Source organism: Lagenorhynchus albirostris, chromosome 6, assembly GCF_949774975.1.
Source record: "Lagenorhynchus albirostris chromosome 6, mLagAlb1.1, whole genome shotgun sequence".
NCBI lineage: Eukaryota > Metazoa > Chordata > Mammalia > Artiodactyla > Delphinidae > Lagenorhynchus > Lagenorhynchus albirostris.
In genome coordinates, this window is record NC_083100.1 from 5587083 (window position 1) to 5605594 (window position 18512).

Here is an 18512-nt window from a genome sequence, read left to right on the forward strand (position 1 = left end):
TACCAGGCATCAGCTCTGAGAGTTCCCCGAAGACCTAGCTTTGATGGAGCAGGTAGGAATAATCTCATTAGTATATCCTTTATTTGATTGTAAAGTGGAAGGCGGACCCTTAGCTTACATTTACTCAACAGCCTTTCCATAACCTTAATCTTATTCTAGTAACCTCATCTGCCCAGAATACCCTCTTTTCATGGTACGAGGACAAACTTCAGAGCAGATTCTGTCTGAGTTGTCCCACCTCCAAAATCGCAATCTTCCAAATACATCAAACTTTACCTTGCAGACCGGGCGCAAGGGCACGGCTCCCGGGGAGCAAAGGTGCAAACGGGTTACTATCCATTTAGACGACGAAGATTCCTAGGGTTTTAAAGATCTCATCACCTTTTTTTGGTCATTGTGTAAGGGAGGCAGGCACTCTGCTATCTCCATCGCTGTGTCTTCACGCTCCCGAAGTTGTGACCTGTTTCTTTCGTTCTGGCGCACTGGGAGTTATGATGAAGAGCTCTGGGCCCAGGCAGGTCCAGAATCAAATCAAGCACTTACTGGGACGATTAGATTGGAGCAACTACTGCAATTCTAGCTTCCCTGTAAAATGGAACCCCTAGCTGTTTTTGCAAGGATAAAAGTGTGCACACCGGGGCTTCCCTGGTGGCGCAGTGGTTGAGAGTCCGCCTGCCGATGCAGGGGACACGGGTTCGTGCCCCGGTCGGGGAAGATCCCACATGCCGCGGAGCGGCTGGGCCCGTGAGCCATGGCCGCTGAGCCTGCACGTCCGGAGCCTGTGCTCCGCAGCGGGAGAGGCCACAGCAGTGAGAGGCCCACGTACCGCAAAAAAAAAAGTGTGCGCACCGGACCTGGTCTATCACAAACCCTCAGCAAGCTATGCCCGTTAAAAAACACCCCGAATCTCGACTTAAATTAGTTGAACTCAGTACACCGTTCTATTCCCACGAGCCCATATTTTCTTACTGAAGGTTTGGGAAGCTACTTTCTACACCTGGTGAATGGGAAGCAGTGAGGCACGATAAGGAATTTCACCCTTCCTAGAAACACATCACACACCCTGTTTCTAAAATACCTTCGGCATTCTCTTGCCTTCTAAAGGCTGAACACCGCGACACCCTTTCCCCTGAGACGCTGATACTCGTGGCTTCAGAAACGTGGTCCAGTAACACACAATGCCCTCGGGGCCCACGGAGAAGCAAGCTCAGGCTCCCCGGAAGACCCTGAGTAAGTAGCTGGATGGTTCCCTTGTGTGTGAGGGCTGGCTGAACTGTTTTTTTGTTACTCTCCAGGGTGCGATGGGAGAACATGGGACTTCTATTGTGCAAACAGCTGGGGAGGCGGGGGACCCAGCTCGCTGGAAGCCCAGTGCAACACTGGATGGCCCCCGGGTTCCCCTCCGGGCCACGCAGTCACAGTGAAGTCTACTTAGCTGCACCGTGACCCTTCCTAGTTCCTGGTTATCAGGCAGTGACCTCAGGGCAAAGAAGTCCTAGTGTCCATCTCCAGGGCCTTAGGAAATATCCCAGGGGCCTGAATCCAATTCTCAGAAGAAAAACTGCAACGTGGCCCAATTCGGGTGTCGAATTTGAAAATAACAAAGCTAAGGGAAACCCACGTGGATGGAGCAAGGCCCACTGGCTGAACAACGGCTTCTCCTCAGTTGGGTATCGGGCAGGCACATGGCTGGTTCCTCAAACACGGAGCCATGGAGATTTGCCCCGAGCATGGGGTGAGGTCAGCCAGGGCCCAGCACAGCGGTTAACTCCTAACCTTGTTTGGGCCAAGGGCTCCCCTTAAGAAGCTGAGGGAAGCCAGCTGGCCTCCTCCCCGGGAAGAAGGAAGCGCACACACCCTCCCACACTTCACAGGCCTGAGTGCCAGGATTTAAACTCAAGAGTGGCCTCCCAGAACCCGGGGTGCAAACCCCATTGACGTTAGCAAGTCTCATCCTCACACTAGAACCATCTGAATAAGAAAAAGGTCTGTTGAAGCAGCCGGCAGGAAAACAATTCCAGGCTGCTGGGTAACCAGAAATCCAGTTAGCAAACAGCAGCAGAGAAGAAAATCCAGGAAGACTCCCCCTTTCCCCCCTACGCGGAGAAAATTAGGAGCACAGTACTAAGAGCTGATGAGCCCCGGAAGGACACTTATTAGCAACTTGTCCAGACCATTTTCTGGGTCCCCCCTGTGTCTGGGCTGTGGTCAGCTACTAGACATTGGGCAGAACAGAGTGCTGGTGGGAGCGACAATAAAAAAAAATGAAACTATCAAATGACAACTGGAGCCCTGGAGACCTGCTAAAGAAAGAGGAGCTTCCTTCACGGCGGCTTTGCAAGGGGAACAAAAGGCAACCTGTGTGGCACCTCCGGCTTTCGGTATCAGACGTTAACAAATGATACGAGTTTCTCCCGATTGTTTAAAAAGCCCCGTAAAGCACGATGCCAGAGGCTTGGGACAACAGGAAAAAAATTAAAGCTCACAGAAGCTTCTCAGGCACCGCAGATCTGAGCTAGTCATTGTTCATTTCGTAAACAAGGGAGCCATAAAACAAATGCCTGGGAAGCCAGGGCTGCTCACAGCCTGAGCCCTGCTCCCAGAACTAACTGTTCCCTCTCGGATCAGCAGGCCTCGTCATTCTGGATGGCCGGGCATCAGGTCTGTGAATCCTGGGGCCCGTCTTAACGTCAAAGCCCTTACACATCTGCCCACGTGCAGAAAGCAGACAGGGAAGGTGGATTGGGGAGTTCTGTCTCCTTCCAAGCCCCCCGTTTCCTGAGGGGCTTAGCCTGGGCCGACTGTACTGAGCAGGGAACCAGGAACCTTCTCCAGACCCCACCAGTCACTCCTGGCGCCCGTTTCCTGGTCAGGATGGCCAAGTAGGAGATGGACTGTTTTATTTGATGACGAAAGCAAGGGACACCCCCAGCCCCGCAAAGTACAGCGGCTGTCCACCCAAGGGTGTCAGAACGCTGTGCAAACCACCCATTAACTTTTATGGTGCTCTGAGCAGCAGATTGAGAATCATTACCTTCATTTTTTCAAGGCAAGGAACCAAAACCACAGCCGATCCAGTCTGAGCCAGTGGTCTAGCCGACTGCTGGCTTCTCTCTCCACCTCCAGCCTACAGAAGGCATGGAGAACACCACACACTGGAAAGGGGACTCAGCCTGAGAAGGGAGCCTGGCCGAGACACCCAAACTTTGGTGCTCGGAGACAAACCCATTTAGAAGGGTGGGAAGGGGAGAGTTGCACAAAGGGATTGCTTTCATTTAGTCAAGAGAGGCTCCACTGGTAAACTTATCGATTAGATCGGCAAGCCTGTGAAATGTGACTATCAAAGAGTGTAAATACTGAGGCCGGTAGGAACTGTGGGATCAATGATGGTTTGTTTTACTGTTTATACTTCTGATTTCTACCCAGAGAATATATTGCTTTTGTGATCGGAACAAAAGTTATGCGAACTTCTTACTACTGACAAAGCACACGGTACCGATCTGCTGCACTAACTTGGAAAGAATAAGCACGGATAAAATCCAGCCCGGCGTTCCCTTTTTAAATCTCATTGACCGGTGAGGCTCCACCGGCCTCTCCGCACGCAGGAAGCCCGGCCGCCGTCCCGCTGCGCCCCCCTGGCGGCACCGTCGGCCGCCCAACACCCCGGGGAAGGGCCAGCGCGGCCTGGTCCCACTGGCTGCACGACCGGCCCCGGGCTAGGAGTCGCCGCACTCCAAGGCAGGGATCCTACAGACCACCAATCCACACCGCGGAGCGGGCTTCCCGGGAAACACCACTCAGCAACGTGCGTCTCTGCCGGCCGTCCCCACCCGCCCGCCGCCGGCGCTGTCACCTCGCGGCTGCTCTGTCCCCGGACGGCTAAGCCAGAAATCGGGGTTTTCATTTCCATCCTAAAATGAAAGGTCTCCGAAGAAGTTGAAATATGCATTGTCACCAAGTTTAACCCGGGACCGCGCGCCCTTCCCTCCTCCCCAGGGCCGCGCCAGAGGAAGCCCCGGCCCCTCCAGCCCTCAGAGCGCCCAAGCCCCCCGAGCCGAGCGCCCCGAGGACGCGTCCGGTCGCCGAGGCGGGCCACCCTTCAGGGCCAGCCTCGGGAACTGCAAGGGCCAGGGGAGAGGGATCCCCCGGGCGTACGCAGGGGCCATGAGTGCCGCTCCGGGCCCGGAACCCCGGCTCGCCCGCCTGCGCCGGGGTGACTGGGTCCCTGGGGAGCACGAGGAGCGCGAGAGGCTTCCCGAAGCCGTCCGGCGCCAGCCGCGCCCGGGCACCCCGGAGCCCCGAACTCAGGCGGCAGGGGAACGAGCAGCGCCCGCGAGGCGTGCAAACCCGCCGAGCCCCAGCAGGCGCCGCGGGAGAGAGGCTGGGAGCGGGGCTGGAGCGGCCCTTAGGGGACAGCCCGGGGTGCAGCCTGCCTACCTGGCTCGCATTGCGTCCCACGGGTTCCTGCGGCTCGCCTCGCGGTCTGAGAGCTCTCCCGGCCGGCGGCGCGCGCGGATCCGCGGGAACCACCGCGCGGCGGCGGTGGCGGCGAAGGGCCGGGACAGCCGAGAGTGCCCCGAGCGCTTGGCCCCCGCCTCCGCGGGCGGAGGGTGGTCCCCGCACCGGGGCGGGGCCGCGGGGGCGGGGGCGGGGCGCGGGAGACCAGCACCAGGGAGCCAGCTGCAGGGGTGGTCTCCCGACCCGGGCGGGGTCCAGGGGGCGGGGGTTCGGAGGCGGGGCCGCGGGCGAGGGGTGGTCCTGCGCCGGCGCTGGGCCTTGGGCGGCGGGGGCAGAGTCTGAGCCGAGCCCCCTGGGGAGACTGGGGTGAGAGGAAAACCTGGAGAAGGAGGTGACGGGTCCTAGCCTGGGCCTCCGGGAGGCAGGGGCGGAGTGTGGACTAGCAGGGGGAGGGGCAAGCTCAGAGGGGGCGGGGTCTAGAAGGCGGCCGAAAGGCGGGGCGGGGTGTGAATAATTAGTGGGCGAGGCTATAGTGGAGGGGCGGGGCCTATCTGAAGCTGCCGAGGGGAGGGCGGGGGTGAGGGGTGGAAAAGCAGGGGGTGGGGCCGAGCCTTTGTCGCCTGGAGGCTGGGGGAGGGGCAAGCGGCGAAGCCTGTTGGCGGGGGTGGGGTGTGGTCCGCAGGGGCGGGGCGAGGGCTGAGGGGCGTGGCCGAGCCGGGGCGCGCGGGGAGGCCGGGCGGGGGAGCGCGCGCAGGCTAGGTCTGGCGCCGCGTCTCCCCGAGCCCCGGCGGGGATCCGGCCTGGGCGTCTCCTCCTCTTCCTCCTTTAGGCGCCGGCAAGGGAGCGAGGTCCAGGCGGCCGGGCGCCCCCGGGATCGTGGTCCTTGATACCGAGCAAATCTAGAAGTGGCTGTTGCATATCGACATTTTGGCAGCGCTCAGAAGCCCCCGGCATCTCCATCCTCCCACTCCTTCACTGGGAGCCCCAAGCGGAGACCCCTGGGTGAGGTTTGGATCCGCAAGCTGGCGTTGACCAGGCCGCGGACGGTGGCGCCTAATTCTCAAAATCCTTCTTACAATACACTTGTCTAGGACCGTGGAAAAAAAGCAGGTGCGAGACTGCGGACCAGCGCAAAGTTTAAGAAGTAAGAACTAGAAAAAGGCAGTCGCATCGAGAATTACAAAGAACTTCCTGCGAAGCAGATCGCAAATGGAATACATAGCGTCTAGCCATTTACACTTTCAATGGCCGGTACACCGCTGGGTCACCAGCGCCTAGAACATGCCTGGCACGTAGCAGGTACTCAATAAATGCTCTGTGAATGAACGCACCACTTACTGTGTGGCAAGCACTTTCCATGGACTGGAACATTTAATCCTCAAGAAATCCCACACTTGGCTACCCTCCTTAGTCCATTTCACACATGAGTAGCCTGAACCTTGGAGAATTAATTTGACAGCAACAAACTGGTAGAACCAGAATTTGACCCGAGGCCACTCCAGAGGTTGGGCTCTAACCACTTCAGGGACCGCCAACTACCCTACTGCAGGCCTGGAAGCCCCCTGCAACGCAGAAACCAGAGGGAAGCACAGGTCTTTAGCAGGAGAAACGCCAACATTTGTTGTTCCGTGGCCAGAACTAGACACTCCTTGAGTCATTCGTCACCATTACCTAGCAAAGCCAAGAGTATTACTATTCCCATTTTGTAGGTGACTTTAGACCTATGTACTGTGTCATGATCCCTTGGGGCATGAGTCTAAATTTAAACCCAGTATTTTCTGGATCCCAAGCCCTTGCAGCTCCGTTGGTCTTGGAGACCTCCCTTTACCTCAGGGATCTGGTTTTCTATCACCTCAACTTGAAGTCCGTGTTGAATTTTCAGGAGACACAGGAAGATAGAGACATGGATCTGGAAGGGTGGAGACTGGTGTTCTGATTTGGGTGTCATCTATGTGTTAGGACAATTGAATTTCTGAAAATGGATACAATTAGCCCTAAAATATATGTTGCAGATTTCAAAAGGAAGCAGTCACCCTGAAAGGACAGGTAGAAAAACCTCGGAGAGGAGAAGGGTGTCTAGGGTGTGTGAGGGCCCAGGATGTCCTTAGTGGTATAAGAACACGTTTGGAGCACTAACCTGGGAGCCAGACTGCTGGGCTTGAATCTCTGTGACTGAGGTTCCGAAATGAGAATGAAAATTCAGTGGAGCATGCAAAGTGCGTAGCAGAGGGCCTGGCGCAGAGTAGCATTCGTTATGCTTTAGCTACTATCATTACTGCTTTTCCCAACGACTAATAGCCTTACTGTGTAAAAATGCCTGTAAAGCGCTGAACAAGACAGGCCAGTAGAGAATGGACAAAGGGTATGAAAAGACAATTCCCAGAAGCACACAAATGGCCCAACACATGGAAAAGTTTGCAAGGGCAAAACACAAAAACAATCAAATAAGAAACTCAAGGTCCAGTCTGGGAAAAGCTGAGTTCACTGATCAGTGAGGGAGGAAGAGGTGTTAAAATGCACAAAGAACAAATTGCGGTAGAAATGCAGGGTACAGTGCAAATAAGCAAAGCACCTGGTTCATTCACCTTGAGGGACAAATAGCATGTCTCATGGTATCCACAGCTGTCCCAACCCAGCACTTGGTATTGTGGTGCCATGAGCATCTTCAAACCAGCTGGCATCCTTCGAGAGGATGAATTTATGGAAGTCAGAATGTTTTGTTTGTTTGTTTTTTGCAGTACGCGGGCCTCTCACCGCTGTGGCCTCTCCCGTTGTGGAGCACAGGCTCCGGATGCGCAGGCTCAGCGACCATGGCTCACGGGCCCAGCCGCTCCGCGGCATGTGGGATCCTCCCGGACCAGGGCACGAACCCGCGTCCCCTGCATCAGCAGACAGACTCTCAACCACTGCGCCACCAGGGAAGCCCTGGAAGTCAGAATGTTTTAAAGAGAGTTGCGAAAAAGACATGAACAGATTCTCTTGTACTCTCTTACTGCCGAAGATCTTGGATTTGAGGCAGGAATGAGCTGGAGAGACAGTGTCCCATGGCCAGGGGTAAGTTGTCTGTGGACTGTTCTGTCTTTGGTGTTCTGGAAGGCAAGGAGGTCTCAAGATGCTGCTCCTGTTAACTTTATGCTTTCTCATCCTGCCAGTTTTTCCTACTAGCCCTTCCAAAGGCAAAAGAAAAGAAAAAAACATGAGCCATACTTAACATTCAGTGACTCAGTAAGCATTTCTAGTGGAGACATTCAGCAAAATCGATAACTTGGTTTTTTAAGTACAGAAATAATCCATGTTTGTTTCAAAGGATTCAAATGATTAGAGGGGTAGGGTAACAAGTAGGCATCGACCCCCAATTTCATACCCTTTCCCACAGTTAACAGAGTACTGTGTCCACCCAGAAACTTTTCTTAAGCATTTACATATATGTTAGCATGTGTGTATGTATATATGATACATGTGTGTGATGTGGACGTGTGTACATATACATATAGGAATGTACATACGCACAAATAAATAGAGTACTGAAATCAAGCTGCCTGGGGTCGAATGCCAGCCCCACCACTTAATGGCTGGGTGTTTTCTCATCTTGAGATGGGCACAATACTTGCAAGGATTAAATGAAATATTTTGTGAAGATTGCTCAGCGTAGAGCATTTATAGATATAAGCTATTGTTACCATGTATACACACACACACTTACAAGTTATTCTTTCATTCCTGGTTTTTTATCAGCTGTACATAGACATACCTTTTTGCAAGCCACCTTAGTTCCCAAGGAGCCGACCTCATTACCCTGAGGGAACAGTGTTGATGAGAGAGTCCAAGAAAGTGACCTTCAGACTCCACAAAATGACTTCACCTGCCAAATTTCTCCAGGAGCGTGGGCTCCTCTATTACGGCATGTACTCAGTGTATCGGAGAAAATGCCGTTTTAGGAAGTCTCCTGTGTGTAGGAAAGTGAAGTTAGAGGCGGCTGGAGTGGATTTGGGCCGTCAACATGGCAGCGCTTTTATTTAAGGCAGCGGTGGTGTGAGCTTAATCAACCATCACCACCAAAGATTCATTCCTGGGGCTTCCCAAAGTACATAAAGCACAGCCAGAAATAGCAGCTCAAACAAGAATAACTCCTAAGGGATATATACTGCCCTGAACTCTACCAAAGCTTGCTAACGTTGCAGCATTCTAGCCACCTGTAAAAATATTCTTCACATTAGGAAGTAACTACTCAGAAATCTCAGGTGGGCTCACGGTGAAAGTACCTTTCTATGTACAAGGGCATTCTCAACAAGGAAATCCAAAGAATAATGTTCTTTTGGTGAAGTGAAATCAGTAATGACCAAATGGCCACATCATGGGGAAAAGAGAATAAAAAGATACAAAACACACCAGCTAAGGGAGAAAAGACGAGCGTGAGGCATAAGGTATTTTCCCAGTGGAATCTATATCATCAACGTGGCCGAATGGAATTTCGAATTTGCTGTCTCTGACTCCGAATGTGAAGGGGGGCCCTTGGGAAAACCCTAGCCTGGCCGAGTACCCTCTGTGGATTTCAGTTGAGGGAGAAGATGCTCCCGGCATGAGCCACAAGCCTAAAGAGTGACAGTTGTGCACTTGAGAAATATTTATTGAACACCTGTGTGCTAGGCCCTGGGCTCAGCCCTGAGAATCGGAGGTTGGGCGAGACAGCATCAGCTCTGCTCTCTCGGTGCTGAGAGTCCAGTGGTGGTTTGAGACAGAAGGAGAGGGACAGGCCTGTGGGTGGCACATGCTCTAAAGGACATCACTTGAGCCAAGAGATAATGAGATGCCTGACTTAGGTAGGACAGCTAGAGAGGGCCCTCAGGGGAGGGGACATCAGACCCAAAGTGAAAGAAATCAGGGAGGGGCACGCCAGGCAGAGAGAACAGCATATGCGAAGACTCTGAGGTGTCGATGGAAAAAAATGGCACAATCTAAAATTTGAGTGTTATGTTTTATTTGGCAGACATTCCGAGGACTTCAAGCCCAGGACACAGAATCTCAGATGACGCTAAGAAACTGTTCTGACGAGGCAAGGGCGGTGGAGGGAGCCAGGATATATAGGAGTTTTTGCAACAAAGACCAGGTAGTCGGAACATCAAAAGATTACTGTTAATAAAGGAAAACCAGGTATCTCGTCAAGGAACGTAGCGCATTTTTACGGATGGGAAGGTGCAAGGGTCTGGGCGTACTGAAGTCATTCCTTTGATATGCACCTCAGCTATCTGGGGCCAGCATCCTGTGCTCTCTTATCCTGAGTCTCCCCGGGTGCACCATGCGTGGGGTGGGTGGCTGCAGCCTGATGGTTCGATGAGGGGGGCATCCTGCCTCCATTCAGAGTTCCCTCGGGGCTCGCCATCAGGGCAGCGTTAATGTGATGGCTTGATGACAGCAACGTCCTTTGTTTACTGATACAACAGGCAATATTTTAGTTCACAGAGGCGAGAAAAAGCTTCATGCCCTCTGGAACTGCCATGACGGCAGTGCAGTTGGAATGAAAGAGTGAGATGGAGAACCGTGAGAGGTGTCGGTGGAGAGGTTCACAGGTGCTGGGCCCCCAGCGACTGTGCAGGGATGCGGGGAATCAAGGGGCGTTCAGATGCTGCTCCATCCTCAGCTGCTCCCCCACTCAGCTCAGAATTCAACAAGTCACGAGCTGCAAGAGAGTCTCTGTTTGGTCAGAAAATGTTGGGTGACCTATTTGCCGTTCTCGGAAGCCTCTATCCTTCCCACCCTAAAATGCTGTGACACTGAGCCCTCCATCCTGCTGGGTGTCCTTAATTAATTCATACGCACAGGGGCATGACTAGGATGTCAGAGGTGCATGTGCAGAATCCAGAAGGGAGATAGCCAAAAATTCAGCTGAAAGGAGTTCTGTGGCTTTCCGGAAACTTCTAGAAATACTTCTAAATAAATATTCATTTCCTTCCTCATTTATTCAGTTACTTATTTAACAAATATGTCTAGAATTCTTATTATATAGCAGGCGGTGTGCTAGGAGCCCGGGATAAGAACATAAGTACAACCTAGATCCTTTTATCTAAGAATCAGACAGCTGTGGGAACAAGAAATTACTCTGTAGGGTGTTAAGCAGTCAGTTAGGTGTCAGGGTGCACACAGGACAGCCACCTGACCCAGCCTGGATGCAGGTCAGGGTGGGCACCCTCAGGGCTGGATTGCAAAGGGCAAGTATAATTTGTCTTAGGCTTAGAAGCCGGGAAGAGGGGCAGAGTCCCAAGCAGAACCTGCTCTGGGAAGGAAACAAGCTGTTTACTGGGTGTCGTGCCAGGTGGGATGTGTGACCCCAGGGACGCTGTGGCTGGACAGACAGGCTAGCTCCAATTCTGGGGTGTCCTGCACAGCACAGAACCCCAATTGCATAAGGCTGTCCTCACCACAGTGAATATTTCAATGTCAAACTATGAGAGTTCAACAAAATTCAGTCAGTTTGAGAATTTAAGGGTGAAGTCAGTTTGGGAATTGCAAGCGGTGCTTAGGTAGCAGCACGAAGAGCAGAAAAGTCTGCCTGGAGGTCTGAGATTTGCCTGGACTTGTCCCTATTGTGTGCACATGGCTTTCCACGTGACCAGGGGCATGCTGGTTTCTTCTTTTTCAAAAAAATCAGTTCCTACTGGTCATATCAACATGAGTTTAAATTAGGCTTAAATATGGGTTCAAATTGGGATTAGAATTTTCCAGAACCAGTGAAAATTGTTGCACTGCTGCTGTAGGGAGTGCTGATTCCTTTTCGCAGTGCCCTTGCAGTAAAACACGTAGTCCACTGCTGTCTGTTCAGGAGTCCTTTGGGAAAGACCCTTGGGTGGATTTCAAATATGTCAGCATGGCGGGAAGGAGAGCCTCTGAATCCTTACAATCCTAGGTGTCTAAAACCTTCCAGGGGGAAGTCATTGTTTATAAGAATTCATTGTTTGTACGAAAAAGAGAATTACACTGGAAAATAGTACCTTGGTCCAAAACCCACCAAGTCTTTCATAAAACTCAACTATCAACATACATTTTTCAATTTTTATAGAGCATGAACGGCCACAAGCAGCGTTAGACTCTCTTCCTAATGACAGAGAATTGATGTGGACACAGATTCCTTAGCAAAGTTTTTCTTCTGTTTTGCTGCTATGTCTCCTGGTGGAGTGGGTTTTTCTATGTATAAGATTTTAAGAAGAGCATTCTTCTCCTTCCCTCCCTCCCTCCCTCCTTTCCTTCCTTCTTCTTTCCTTTCTCTTTTTCTCTTCTGTGATAAGAAGCTTTTCTTCACATTGTACCCATCTTAGCCACATTTTTGTTTTCATAGTCGTTTTTGGGGTCAGAGAGAAAAATGGACTTGAGGTGACTATTTAAATAGAATGTTTCTCACTGGATAGAGTTAAAGTTCTGGTCATCATGTGGTTTTTAACCCTTCAAAAGTTAACAACAACCATTTGAGCTACTGGCTTCTAGTGTGTGCTTGGATTATCTTATCTACCATCTAAACCCCCTCAGTTTCTTTCAGGGAATCATACTCTCATATGTGTGCTTCTAGTAGGGTTCACCCCACCCCCAGCTCCCGGCCCTGCCAATCAGAACTTCCAAATCTGGGGCTTCCCTGGTGGAGCAGTGGTTGAGAATCTGCCTGCCAATGCAGGGGACACGAGTTCGAGCCCTGGTCCGGGAAGATCCCACATGCCGCAGAGTGACCAAGCCCGCGAGCCACAACTACTGAGCGCGTGAGCTGCAACTACTGAAGCCTGTGAGCCTAGAGCCCGTGCTCCGCAGCAAGAGAAGCCACCACAGTGAGAAGACTGCACACCACAATGAAGAGTAGCCCCCACTCGCCACAACTAGGGAAAGCCCACGTGCAGCAACGAAGACCCAACACAGCCAAAAATAAATAAATTAAATAAATTAAAAAAAAAAAACACTCCAAATCTTAGGTGTGGACACAGAACAAGTCAGCCAACAGGACATAAACCTGTCACTTTTTCTGGAAGCGTGGCCCTGGGATGTAGAGGTTTTCAGGTAATAAAGATGGTAATAATTGCCACAGTGTATCAGTCCTGGCAGGGGCCTCGCGCCAGCACCTTAGGTGGGTGACTATGCTCAGTCCCCACAGCAGCCCTAGAAGGTGGGCATAATCCTCGTCATCCCCACTCTGAAGTTATGGAAACTGTTTTCAGGGTACCCAGGATTTGTCCTAATCATGTATGCTAGGACATGCAGATGTGGAAGTGACAAAGACAAAGAAGCCTATTATACTCACAGTTCCCTAGAAACAGGAGACGTGGCACACAGGGCCATATGGAGAGGCACCAGGCTTTGGTGGGAGGCAGAGGGAGTAGGGGGATGTGGGCAAGAAAGCTGTACTGTGCTTTCCAAGGAAAGAATGGGCACGGCAGGGTAAGCAGGCTTAGACTGGCTATTTTGAATAACTGCAGCAGGTTCTGGGGCATAGAGCTGCCCCTAGCTGTCTGCTATCTGGCCCTAGTGTGATTAGGGCAGGTGGATAATAGCCTGGAATGTGAGGGCCTAGTAAATGAGGTGGTCGAGTGTGAACTCTGGACTGGTTGCTCTGCATTTGAAAAGCATGCTTCAGGGCAAGTTGTTTACTATGTCGAGGAATTGGCCCCAGGTGTCAAAGTACCACATGGTTAATCCAGAAACAGAGACTCAGAGAATTTGAATGACTCGACTAAGAATAGACATAGACTTTGACTCCGGGTCTGCCCCACTCTAAAATCTGAGATTCCAGCCACTGACGAGTGCACGGGCCCTATTTCTCCAGTCCACTTGGCATCAAGGGGAGGTCATGCTCACTGGGCCTCCACAACAGTCTCAGTCTTTTCTTTTTTGCGGTTCGCGGGCCTCTCACTGTTGCAGCCTCTCCCGTTGCAGAGCACAGGCTCCGGACGCACAGGCTCAGCGGCCATGGGTCACGGTTCCAGCCGCTCAGCGGCACGTGGGATCCTCCCGGACCGGGACACGAACCTGCATCCCCTGCATCGGCAGGCGGACTCTCAACCACTGCGCCACCAGGGAAGCCCTCAGTCTTGACTTCATGATTCATTCTTCCCCAGACACCAGCAGACCTTATTGCTTATCTGAACGTCCTGGAAGTGAATCTGGAAGCTGTCAGGCAGACTTTCCGTCTGGTCAGCAGCAAGTCCAGCATCCTCGGAACCACTACGCAGGAGGAGAGGATGGTGCTGGGAGGTGGCCTGCTCTGGGCTTGGCCCTGGGGTGATCCCCACCCGGGCTCCAGTGCCTCCCTTTGAGCTGATTGTTCAGCGTGTCAGCCTGAGGGGCTTCAGCCACTGTCCCCCAGACAAGGCCAAATTAGGGTTAGGGGAGGGCAGAGGGCAAGCGCCAGTTGATCTGCCCTCTCTCCAGATAACCAGGTATGTTCAGAGAGAACCAGCACGAGACAGCAGTCGGATAGATTCTCTGTCCAGAAGCACTTAGAAAGAGGGCCCGTGGGGCTTTTTTGTTTCCACTCTTGAGCATAAGAATCTAAACTTTCAGAGATGGGGGAGGGGAGCCATCTGTTTCTGAGTCGAATATATTAGAGACTCTTTTAGACAGCAGCAAAAGCACTTGCTCTTGAAGTATGGATCAAGAACTGTCACATGTTATAAGTGTATAACCATATACTGCACACACAAAAAGATGCCCAGGTGTCTGGTACCCATTTCTGGTTCTTCCTCCTAGAGGCCGGGGTGTGGCCTTAAGGGAGCCAGATGCTGGTTCCTGTGTTGTTTCTTAGTTCTTTGCTGAGCTGATCTATTTTTTGTTGTTGTTTTTTTGTTTTGTGGTACGCGGGCCTCTCACTGTTGTGGCCTCTCCCGTTGTGGAGCACAGGCTCCGGACGCGCAGGCTCAGTGGCCATGGCTCACGGGCCCAGCCGCTCCGCGGCATGTGGGAGCCTCCCGGACCGGGGCACGAACCCGTGTGCCCCGCATTGGCAGGCGGACTCTCAACCACTGCGCCACCAGGGAAGCCCTGAGCTGATCTATTCCATCTGCACTAGGACCCTGTGGCTAGGTCCTTGGTACTACATCTCTCAGATGAGGACTCTTAGGCCCAGGAGATTGGCACTCTGTTTACACACTTGCTCAGAATCCAGCTTTGGATTCCAAGTCTTTATCAGTTGTTTCCATGGGAAGCTCCTCCTGCCGTTTATTCTGCTCTGCACCGTGCAGGTGGGCCACCTAGCCTGAGCTTGGGGGCTCTCTGATCCCCTCACCTCTGGGTCTAGCTTCACAGGCAGCTGCAAAAAGAGTCAAAGGCACAGATGATCTCCATCATCATAGGATCCCGAGCATGCTTTCCAAGGCAGTTCTTCCCCAAGAAACACTGAGTCAAACTTAACTCACAGTTCTTGAGCGCTTCTAGCATGCCAGATGTTATGCTACATGCTTGACCTCATATTATCTTCATTTTTACAAAAGTCATTCTAAATGATTAAATAGGTGCTCAAGATCACACATAGCTAGAAAGTGGCACAGTGGAGACTTGAACCCAGGTCTGTTTAACATCAGATATTCTTCACCAGCCACTGTTGCACCTGCTGCTGCTTCCTAGCAAGTGAGGCCTGTAGTCCTAGGTGTGGCCACCACTGCCTCTGTGACCATGAATGGTTGACTTTTCCTCTCTAAGTTTGGGTCAAATAAGCAGATGGCCCAGACCATCTCTGAAGTCCCCTCAAGCTCCAAGATTCTAGCTTCATTTATTCACTTAACAAATATTGAAGAGCTGTATGGGCTTAATTGTGTCCCCCATGCACCATATTCCCAAGTTGTAGCCCTAACTGACTGTATTTGGTGACAGAGGCTTTAGGGAGTTAATTAAGGTTAAATGATGTCATGAGGGTGGGGCCCTAATCTAAGAGGATTGGTGTCCTTATAAGAAGAGGAAGAGACACCAGAAAGCTCTCCCTTTCCAAGCCAAGGAAAGGCCATGTGAAGACACAGTGAGAAGGTGACCGTCTGCAAGCCAGGAAGAGAGCTCTCACAAGAAACCACATTTTCCACACCTTGATCTTGGACTTCCAACCTCCAGAACTGTGAGAAAATAAACACCTCTTATTGAAGCAACCCAGTCTTTGATATTTTGCATGACAGCCCAGTGGATTAATAGAAGAGCTTTCTATGTGCCAGGGGTTGTTGTAACCATGGGGAATATAGCCGGGGGTATGCACTCACAGCATTAAAAATCTGGTAGAGGAAACAAATAAGTAACTACATTAAAAAGTCTAGGTTGGTTGTTTTTCTTTCTCCTTTCCCCAAACATGACAACCATTGCAAAAGAAGATCATCAATGGTTCAGAGGGAAGAAAGAACAGTTCAGAACAAGGGGTGGCTACCATCAACAGGGGTGCCCTGGGCTGCAGGTAAGCCCCCATCAGGGGCTGGACACACCTGAAAAGGTGTGATGGAAAGAAGGGAGATCTTCCTTCAGGCTTATATTTCATGCTCATGTGTCTCCCAAAGGATTTAGACAGTTTATGATAAATAATACATAGACCATAAAGCGATTAAAAGGAAAATAAATGTTTAAGAGTCTTGAAATATTATTTAAAGATGGAAGTAGTTTTTCCCCTAGCAAAACTTGACCGATCAGAGTGCCTGCAATTGAGTCTAGAATTGAACTCTGTGCTCCCTGGCAACCAAAGAGAAGGGAAAACCCAGGAAACCATGCATAAGTAAGTTATCTATTAACAAGAACTTTATCACTTCATCCAGAGAGACCAACGGTTTTTACATCTAATGTGCAGAGCCCATCTTATGGATGTATATTTTTTCTCTCTCTCAATGTACTTAGAAACTTCTTTGTTTCTAGGTTGTGAAATTTCTTGAGCTCTCTCTTGATGTTTTTCATCTATTCTGGTTTGTGATGGATAATTTAACAGCCCTTTCAATCTGGAAACACATATCTTTAAATTGTGGGAAATTTTTCTGAATTTTTTTCTTTAATAAACTGATAAATAGTCACTCCATTTTCTCTTTCTGGAGCTCCTATTATTCAGATGTTTGACTTCCTGGATTGATGCCCTGTTTTTCTTATATTTTACCCCCACCTATTTTCTATCTCTTTGTCCTTTTGCTCTGTTTTTTTCTCTTTGTGTGTGTGTGTGTGTGTGGCTTTTATTCTTTTTTTTTAACATCTTTATTGGAGTATAATTGCTTTACAATGTTGTGTTAGTTTCTGCTGTATAACAAAGTGAATCAGCTAGACATGTACATATATCCCCATATCCCCTCCCTCTTGTGTGCTCTGTTTTTAAAAGATATCACCTCCATTTTCTTTTTCAAATATTTTACCAAATTATCTTTACTTCTGCTATTGTATTTCTAATATTCTTTTTTTGCCCACAAATGATAGCATCCCATGCACAACATTCTGCAGCTTGCTTTTTTGCATAAACAGAATATCCTACAGATGCTTCTGAAGCAGTTTACAGAGCTCTGCCTCCTTCTGTTTAATGAGAATAGTGTTTCTTTATATGGATGTGCCGGCATTTACTTAACCAGCTGGGGATGTATTTTGAAGAATGATAGGCATAAATTAATTGAAGAGGTTCCAGGCATTATAAGCAGAGGAACAAGGGAGGCGGGTGGGGGAAGGCATGGGGATACAGAACAGCAAGAGATAAAGCCAGGGCTAACTGGTGACTCAGGGGTGGGATGGAAGAGTGTGTGTGCCTGTGTGTGTGTGTGCTGGGGAGGAGTACACTTAAGAGTCAAATAATGGACAGATCCCCTTTCCAAGTGATTTGGACTAAAAACTCTAGACTTAAAGCAGGGTAGGAATATAGTGAAATCAGTTCTTCAAATGTCTCCTCTGTCAGGCATATACAGGAGGGACCAGAAGAGGATCAGATTTAGGTCAGAAGAACAGTTAACTGATTGTTACATTTGTGGCGAGAAGCGCTGAGTACTGGGACCAGGATGGTGACATTGTAACAAGGCAGAGGGCACAGGTGGAGGTGGTAGATCTAAAGGAGCAGAAACTATACAGTTTGGTGGTTGTGGGGGGGGGATGAGGGAGGAGGGATCTGGAGAGAGGCCTCAAGTTGAGCCTGGTGGCCTTAGTGGACCATGACTCCTTTCCTGGCACAGAAAATCCTGGATGAGGAGAAGTTCTGGGGGGAAATGATGTAATCAGGTTTGGACATGTTGAGTCTGAGATGCATATGGCACATCTGAGTAGAGCTGCCTTAACTAGGATCTGATTCTTCACTGAGAAGTTTGAGCTGAAGTAGACTTGGCTTCACTGGGATGAAGGTGGTAATGGAAGTTCTAGGCTTGAATGATGTCCCTCTCTGAAAATATACAGAGAAAAAAGACTAATGGCAGCTCCCTGGAGAGCACTGGCCTTCCTCCTTGGTGTGCAGGTGCCTTGTCATTTACCCCTGGACACCTTGGCTTTCACTTTCCCTCTCGTCTTCCTTCTCCCACCATATTCCCCCTGCTGCTCTTGGAACATGCCTAATAGACACCTACCTCAGCATCTTTGGACTTGCTGTTCTATTTTCCAGATTCACGGTCCCCCAGGTCTTCACATTGGTTACTCGCTCCCATTATTCCAGCTCTGAGGAAGTGTCTCCTTGGAGAGGTCTTCTCTGATCACCTTAATCCAATGAAAGACCCCATCCCACTGTTACCCTCTATTAGCTTTGCCTTGCTTTATTTTGCTGCCTAGAACTTATGACCCTTTGACATCAGATGACATACTTATTCACTCATCACTCGCTCCTTGCTCTTCCTCCCTCCCCCCACATTGGATTGTAAGTTCCACTAGAGAAGAGACTATTGTCACTGCTCTATCTACCGGCCAATAGTTGGTGCTCCATAAATATTTGTTGAGTGAATGAATGAGTATCCAAAGAGTAGTTAAGAGAAGCCTAAGAAGGGACAGACAAAGTCATAGAAAGGAAGTCAGGGTAGATAAGGGTCTCTCAAGGAAAATAGTGAAAATATTTCTAGTAAGAGAAAGGGTTCGGCAGTGTCATATGTCAGAGAGATGACTAAAAAGGTGAATGC

At 50.4% G+C, this 18512-nt stretch overlaps 1 protein-coding gene across 1 annotated transcript in view; it reads right to left on the minus strand.

The window, feature by feature from the left end:
* The window catches only part of SH3BP4 (SH3 domain binding protein 4), a 114248-nt gene extending 109678 nt beyond the window's left edge, over positions 1–4570 (minus strand). Inside the window, exon 1 of the mRNA XM_060151788.1 lies at positions 4438–4570. The gene's annotated coding sequence lies outside the window, so the exon portion shown is untranslated. The remainder of the gene's footprint in view (positions 1–4437) is intronic.
* Between the last annotated feature and the right edge of the window lie 13942 nt (positions 4571–18512).